Source organism: Ranitomeya imitator, chromosome 2 (assembly GCF_032444005.1).
Source record: "Ranitomeya imitator isolate aRanImi1 chromosome 2, aRanImi1.pri, whole genome shotgun sequence".
NCBI classification, from domain to species: domain Eukaryota; kingdom Metazoa; phylum Chordata; class Amphibia; order Anura; family Dendrobatidae; genus Ranitomeya; species Ranitomeya imitator.
The window spans coordinates 753026632-753034637 of NC_091283.1; the positions used below are offsets into that span (position 1 = coordinate 753026632).

At 38.6% G+C, this 8006-nt stretch overlaps 1 protein-coding gene across 1 annotated transcript in view; it reads right to left on the reverse strand.

Annotated features, from left to right (window-relative positions):
• LOC138665639 (acyl-CoA desaturase-like) overlaps positions 1–4239 on the reverse strand; it is a 59479-nt gene extending 55240 nt beyond the window's left edge. Inside the window, exon 1 of the mRNA XM_069753301.1 lies at positions 4140–4239. The gene's annotated coding sequence lies outside the window, so the exon portion shown is untranslated. The remainder of the gene's footprint in view (positions 1–4139) is intronic.
• Between the last annotated feature and the right edge of the window lie 3767 nt (positions 4240–8006).

Consider the following 8006-nt stretch of genomic DNA (forward strand, 5'->3'; position numbering starts at 1 on the left):
CCGCTGCCATTAACCCTGTGTGAGCGGTGAGTGGCGGGGATTATGGAGCGGGTGCCGGGCAGTGAGTGCAGGGGAGTAGGGGAGGGACTAATCGGACTGTGTCCGTCGCTGATTGGTCGCGGCAGCCATGACAGGCAGCTGCCGAGACCAATCAGCGAATGAATAACCGTGACAGAAGGACAGACAGACGGAAGCACCCCTTAGACAATTATGTATACAGATATAGGAGGTAAGAATGCCTCAAAATTGCCAAAAGAGCCAGAAATGGATAATATTAGTCTAATAAAGTTAGAAGTCTGGAGAAGAGTGGATCATTGAATCATATGCCAAATTTGCTACCCACACCAAATAATACACAGGAAAGAATCAAAAACATAAAGGCAGCTATAGATCTGCTAGGTGTATTATACCAGGTATGGAGAAGAAATCTGTGATGTGATGAAGAAGTAAACACTCCGGGGACAAGTGACTCACTGCATCCAAACCAATCCAGGGTGTGATGGATTCCTGTTCCACTTCGTGTTTTCTATGAAATTTCCACCAAATCTCTTCTCCACACTTGGTATACACCTTAGCAGATCTATCTCTGCCTTTATGATTTAGATTCTAGTATTTCCTGTGTACTATTTGGTGTGCATGGCATATTTTGTGTACGGATCAGTAATCCATTCTACTCCAGACTAAGCGTGTCTGCATTGTTATATGCTGCACCAAAGCTATTTTTTTATTTTGAATTATTTAATAATGGAACCATTTGCACTAAGTTAATTTTTTCTTTATAAGTATTCATTGTGGTGTAAATAGGTAGTTCTAATGACAGATGTAACCCCAATTTTTCCAGTATATAAACTTTTGATACATTAATTTGCTACAATATTGAGATTTTCTATGCAAAATTCGCATGATCCTTTATAATATTCAGCAAAACTAGAATGCATATTAAGCATTAATGTATTGTGGCAGATTTATTAATATTGTAAAAAATATAGACTGTTTAAATCAGAGAAGACAGATTGAAATTGTTCAAATTTTTCGCAGCGGAATGGTCTAATAGATTTGTGGTGCATCTTGAATGAAAAGTTAGGCAGTTTTTTCTAACTTACACCACCTCTTTATTGGCTTACCTAAAGCAATTTTTTTTAACCAAAATTGAGATGCACCGCTTCAATAAAATGCGACTCATTTTAAGACACTTATGGTGCATCTACGCTGTGTGATGTGAAGCATTAGAAGATTGCTGATCGGCATTATGTTTGCCGTTCAGTGGTCATTTAGTACCCTCTTTTACAGACAGACCACGCTTCAGAAGCGCACTGAACAATCTGTAAGGCTACGTTCACACTAGCGTTGTGCGCCGCTGCGTCGGCGACGCAAAGCACAACGCACGCAAAAACGCGGCAAAACGCACGCAAAAACGCTGCGTTTTGCGACGCATGCATCAGTTTTTGCCGAAATTTGGACGCAAGAAAAATGCAACTTGTTGCGTTTTCTTGGTCCGACTCTAGCGGCAAAAAAGACGCATGCGTCGCACAACGCAACAAAAAAAACCACATGCGTCCCCCATGTTAAATATAGGGGCGCATGACGCATGCGTCGCCGCTGCGTCGCCCGACGCAAACTAGCATAACGCTAGTGTGAACGTTACCTAACACGTACCGTCAGGGGGTCGTGTCATCCCAAGTTCCCATTCACGTACCTGTGACGTGATCTCGGGGTGCTTTTGGGTTGTCATGATAGTCAGGGGTCTGCTTATAACCCCCATGCCTGTCATTATGATCCTCCTGTGAAAGCAAGCCCATGGCTGACATTCATATGAGACTCTGAATTTTTCTTTACATAGCAGTGCTAATAAAATGCTATCTATAGCACAAGTGATTGAGGGATCACAGCTTCAATTCTCCTAAGCTCTAAAGGGACTAACATTTAAAGTAAAATGTTTGAAAAAAGTTGAAAAAAAGATGAAAAAAAGCATTTCAAATCACCCCCCTTTATGTCTAAAAGTAAACCAAATTTAAAAAAAATAAATAAAAATACACATATTTGGCATCGCTGCATTTATAAAAGTCAGATCCATCAAAATATAAAGTATGTAAAGTAAATAAAACTGATCAACAAATAGCATAATGATTTAAAAAATCAAAATGCCAAAATGACATTTTTTGGCTGCTGCAACATTGCAATAAAATGCAATAAAAGGCAATCAAAATATCATATCTACCCCAAAATAGTTTCATCAGCTCAGGGTGCAAAAAAATAAACCCATACGACAGCCCTGTATCCCAAAAAATGAAAACGCTACGGGTCTCGAAAAATGGCAGCAAAAGCTTTTTTAAAAATTCAGATTTTTTTTCCATCACTTAAATAAAACTATACATGTGCAGTATCTGCATACTTGTGCTGACCTGGAGAGTCATATTGCCAAGTCAGTTTTACAATTTAGTGAATATGGTATATAATAAACTCCCAAAAAGCATTGAGGAATTGAACTATTTTTGCAATTTCAACGCAATTGGAATTTTTTTCCCTGTTTTCCAGTACACTATGTGGTAGAATGAATGATGTCATTCAAACGTACAACTCATCCTACAAAAAAAACTCCTCTTACAAGGCTATATTGATGGAAAAAGTTAAAGGGGAGGAAAAACGAAAAAGAAAAAAACAGAAAAAGGCTATTAAAGGGAAGAAGGGAAACACAGGAATAAGTGCCTCTCTATTTGTCTGCTTATGGTATTGCTTTTGTTGACCCTATGATTGTAGTGGCATTTGAGATAAAATGTGTTTTGTTTGTAAATATTTTTTAACTAAAAGATTCTTGTGATGCAGATAAGTGTTGGCTGTTTTCCTTTACACACTCTTTTCACTCTTAAGTACGTAGTACAGGGTACAGTGTGCTTGGAAACTTCTACACTGATGGGTTGTGAATAATGGATCTTTGAGTCAACATTGTGGATGGGAAATCTAGAATTGGCTCACCCTTTTTTTTTTTTTAAACCTTGCCAAAAAATATTGCACAAATATGTTACAAAGCATACCTACCTCCTCTGTGCCAGCATGTGATTAGTGATGTGCTTAAGGGGTCTTCTGGAAGACTTGAAAACTGAGTCAGATAGACCCCCTGGAAGCACATCACTAGTCATGCACCATCAAAGACAAATGGGGAGCTACGTTTCTGTGTTGGAATAAACACATAAGTAATAAGTAGTGCAGATTGCTCGGGAAATTGGGGTAATTAAGATAGTAAAAATATATTAGTACATTTAATAAAGTAGCATTTCCAACACATTTAAAAAGAATGTGCTATCAGAATCATAAAATGGCATAGCAATAGACTGACTCAGACCCTATTGACTTGAATACAAGTTTGTCTCTATCCAGTTGCTAATTATGCAAATTGTCTCTTCAGAGAGGAAGAGAGCTAGAACTCTAGTGTCACCTATTGGAAGGTAGCAATCCTACAAGTCAATGTTGACCCTTTAATGAGCCTTGTCACATGACTTAGGATAATAGCTAAACCAGAATCTCAATTTGCAGACACTGTGTTTCGGGGTACTGCCCCTGGTGCACACTAGAGTTCTAGCTCTCTTCCTCTCTGAAGAAAACAATTTGCATAATTAGCATATTACCCAGAGGATCATTGTGGCTTTAAGTCTCCTCATCTTGGCATGCTTAGCATGTCAATCTCCGCAAGGAGAAACTATACTTCTCTATCCATTTAAATCTGTGTTTATCATGGGATAAGACATCCAGTGAGTGCTCTCACTTAATGATTGACAGCCTTCACTTCCTGAGAGCACACAGAGAGATTTGTCATTCTGTTTACACTGACAGATTAGTTGCACTAAACGACTGCCATTCAGTAAATATTTACTGATCAGAAGATACTTAATAGCCTTTCTATATAGGCAGACTACAGTTAAGGATACATGCTGAACGATGTGTAATAGATCACTCAGTGCAATTACATAGAGAATTTGTGACATAGTCAAGATCCTGTGACTGGCCAACCTGATAAAACAACTAAGTAACTTCTTAAGAGTGCTACATTATTTATATATACATTATTTTTTAAGAAGACTTGTGTAAGAAAGAAGAAAAAGTTAAAGTTGATAGAAAAATACTTTCAAGTTGTATGTACTTACCAGAAACTATTGTAGCAGGATGTGAAAGTGCTGGACCACAGTGTAGAGTAATATCTCTTCCACCCCGATACAGATTATGACATGCAGTGACAAACTCACCAGCTTTATACCAGAGCCCATCTGATTGTGATGTTATCTAGAAGTCCATCCTCCTGGCACAACAGGATCAAAAATTGACCTTGTCATACGTCTGATAAGAAAACTATAGATTGCTTAACTATCTACAGTATAGCTAATAGTGATTGTTGCGATAAAACCTGTTACATAATTAGTTATTTCAACATCTGTATTCATAATATGTATTCTGTGATTTTTGAGCGTGTCCTGTTACAGATATTTAAAGATATCTATATAACGGAAATATTTTTTTAACTGTTTATTCTTATCCTATGTACTAGAAGCGAGATATCTGCACTCATATGTAGCACATGGCTATAATTTACATTAAGTTACGTAGTAAATTTACTATAAGGCATTAGGATCTGTTCACATGTGCATTAAAAGGTTCTGCCATATTTAAATATTTTCGTGACAAGAATAGTACAGCAAGCATTGCTATTATGTCTGTCAAAACTACACAAACTCTGACGATATCCCTTAAATAGAAATCTAAAATTTTAGGGAAATATGTTATGTGTCTTTGTAAACTTATTGTATCAATTTTCAAATTAATTAATTTCTTTATATTTTATAGTCAATCAAAAGGAATGAAGTGATCTGAATTTTCAAAATAGGTGAAAAAGGTACTCTGTGCTGTGAAAAATTCACCACAAGACGGGATGTCACTGTGACGACACAGCATCAATCTGGACACTGGTGCGGAGGTGAATTATTCTGAATTATGTACTGTACTTATGTTCAGTAGGGCAAGGGACATGAGCCATTCTTTCTTATGTGACTGTCTGTTGACACTTGTATGTTAATTTGTGGAATGCCAGCTGATTATATATTGCATGAGCCCCTTTTCTCTGTACTAGTCTGCACAACTTGGAGGACAAATATACAGTGTTATTGAACAGTCGAAGAATGAGAGATTACCTCCCCCCATTTTCCCCCAATCCGGTTGCCAGTGTGTTACTATAGGATGTCAACCCAGGAGCCATGGTTCCAGTTGGTGGAATACAGATCTGCTCCACTGCCCATCACTGAGCCCACAAAGTTCTTTGGGGAACCCAGGTTGGGACAATCAGGTCACCTGGCCACTGTACTCAGTCAGCTTCCTAAGCTTACAGCTACCTCTTCTCAGTGGGTGCCTGCCAAAAGCGGGGTGTTACTGGTTGGGATAGTCAGCCCTGGATGTCCCAAAATCCCGGACGTTCTATTCCCCGGTGAGCCAGTTGAATGGTGAGACCCTATCATATGCACCATCTTGTGTACTTGCTGGGAATGTACTATATATTATTGACTGTTGATGATCCGGAGTGTGGTACCCTCATCCTGCACGTATATAATGTTTACCCCTTCACGGCCTTTGACGTACTTATACATCATGGTTGGGCAGATGATCCTGACCAATGATGTAAATTTATGTCATGGTGATAAAGCTCAGCACAGAATCTGGGCTTACATGACAACCAAACCTCAGCTGTCCCAGGCAGGTGCTGTGCCCGTCTACGGGTCTTTAACCGCCTAAATGCAACTAATATTGGTTGCATCATTTGTGATGCTAGGAGAGGGAGAGGGCTCACTCATATATGCGACATAATCATGGGCTCCTGATCATTGTCAAGGCAACTTCCGGGTCTGCCACCTACGGTAAATATAAAGATAACCTGGCACTCAACTTTGGTATAAATAACCCAACATTTATTTGTAGTACCAGTAAAATGTTTCGGTCATAAGAGACCTTCTTCAGTTATGTACTGACAGACTTGTAAAGAAATAGTAGAGTCACTCACTCTGCACTTGATAGACAAGCGGTGGACTCTGCGTCTTATCCAGGATCCTCTGTGAGTTAAGCATATTCTCTTTCTCCATCTGACTCTGATAGACGTCCCAAGCTAACATTAATAATGAGAGCAGGTGATCACGATCTTGTCTGATCAACTACCACTATTTCTTTACAAGTCTGTCAGTACTTAACTGAAGAAGACGTTTTACTGGTACTACAAATAAATGTTGGGCTACTTATACCTAAGTTGAGTGCCAGGTTCTCTTTATATTTACGTCACATGGTGTGGGAACCTACCTGTGCACCCTTTCAGTTGTGCTCACGTCGTATTTCTCACTGTCACCTACGGTGACCTGTTTAGACAATACAATTAGCATGGTCTGAAAGGCATTCTGTCAGTGTAACACTGATTGGTATAAAGCATTTCAGTACTGGTGCATTTCAGTGATCAGAGAACAAAACTTTAGTCCCATAGAGGGACTAAGTAAAAAAGTAAAAAAAAAAAGGTAAACATATTAAAAAAAACCCCACAAAATAAATTAGAAAATGAAGCAAAGTTATACCAATAAATAGATATATTTATGTAAAAAAACAAAAATAAACAAAAAAACCCTACATCTTTGGTATCAACGCATCCGTAATGTCTCGACCTGTATAACTGTTGCACTAGTTAACCCCAAATGCGGTCTGCTTTAAAACGTGATAGTGGTGGCGCTCCCACCAAGCAGCAGGTGGCAAGGCGCGGGAGCGCTGCCAACTATCATGTTTTAAAGCAGACCGCAATATCCCCATTACACTAAGGACTATACAGCTCTCCAAGCACATTATCACTATCTTAGGATTATCCCTACACAAACCACAGCTACTCTGCTTCCAGCGATATTCAACTACGTATTGAGTAAGACCTAGGACAGGTCAAAACGTCACAATTGAATATAGTCGCTCTTGAAATTTTTCATGCGCTTTGCTTATTTTTCTGTTCTCACCAATTGAAATAAATATTTTATTTATGATTCTTGCATTACCCAAACAACAAAGAGTGCGGTGAATTTTGATTGCATCAGAAAGTGTGTGACAAATTTTGGTGCTATTTTTACTCATTTCCCAGTTAGAAAATATAAAATCTGGGGCTAAAACAACATTTTTTGTGGTAAACATGTAATTATTATTTTGCTGCAATACCCAATGGTATAAAATTTGGTGACACACCACTGGTATCAGTATGATCACTGCAACTCTTAGATGAATTTATTGAGTTTGTAAAATAGGGTCATGTATGGAGGGGTTTTGCTGTTCTGGCACCTTAGAAGCTCTTGCAATGAGTCATGGCACCCGCAAACCATAGCAGCACTACAATATGACACTCCTTCCTTTCTGAGCTTTTCATTGTGCCTGAAAAGTAGTTTCTGAATCCCTATGACATGTAGTGTATTGCCGCTCTCAGGAAAAATTGCTCAATAAGCTGTAAAAAATTGGGGCTAAAACAACATTTTCATGGTAAAAATGTAATTATTCCTTCTTCACTTCCTAATTATAAAAATTTCGTGAGGTGCATATGGTGTCAACATGCTCACTGCACCCGTAGATTAATTATTTGGGGGTAGTTTGTAAATATAGTCACTTTTTGAAGGAATTCTGCTGTTCTGACAGCTCAGTGTCTCCGGCTGTGTGACATGACACCCTCAAATCATTCCATCAAAATCTGAACTCCAATATGGTGCTCCTTCCCTTGTGAGCTTTGCACTGTGCCTCAAAGGTAGTTTCTGACCACGTACGGGTATTGGTGTACTCGGGAGAAATTGCATAACAAATGTACTGTTCATTTCCTCCTACTATCCGTTTTGAAAATTGAAAACTGAGAGCCAAAACAACACTTTAGTGGAAAAAATTTTAATTGACTCAGCCCAATGTTATACAAATCTGTGAGGGTTAACATGTTTACTACACCACTAGATGGATTCCTTAAAAGGGGTAGC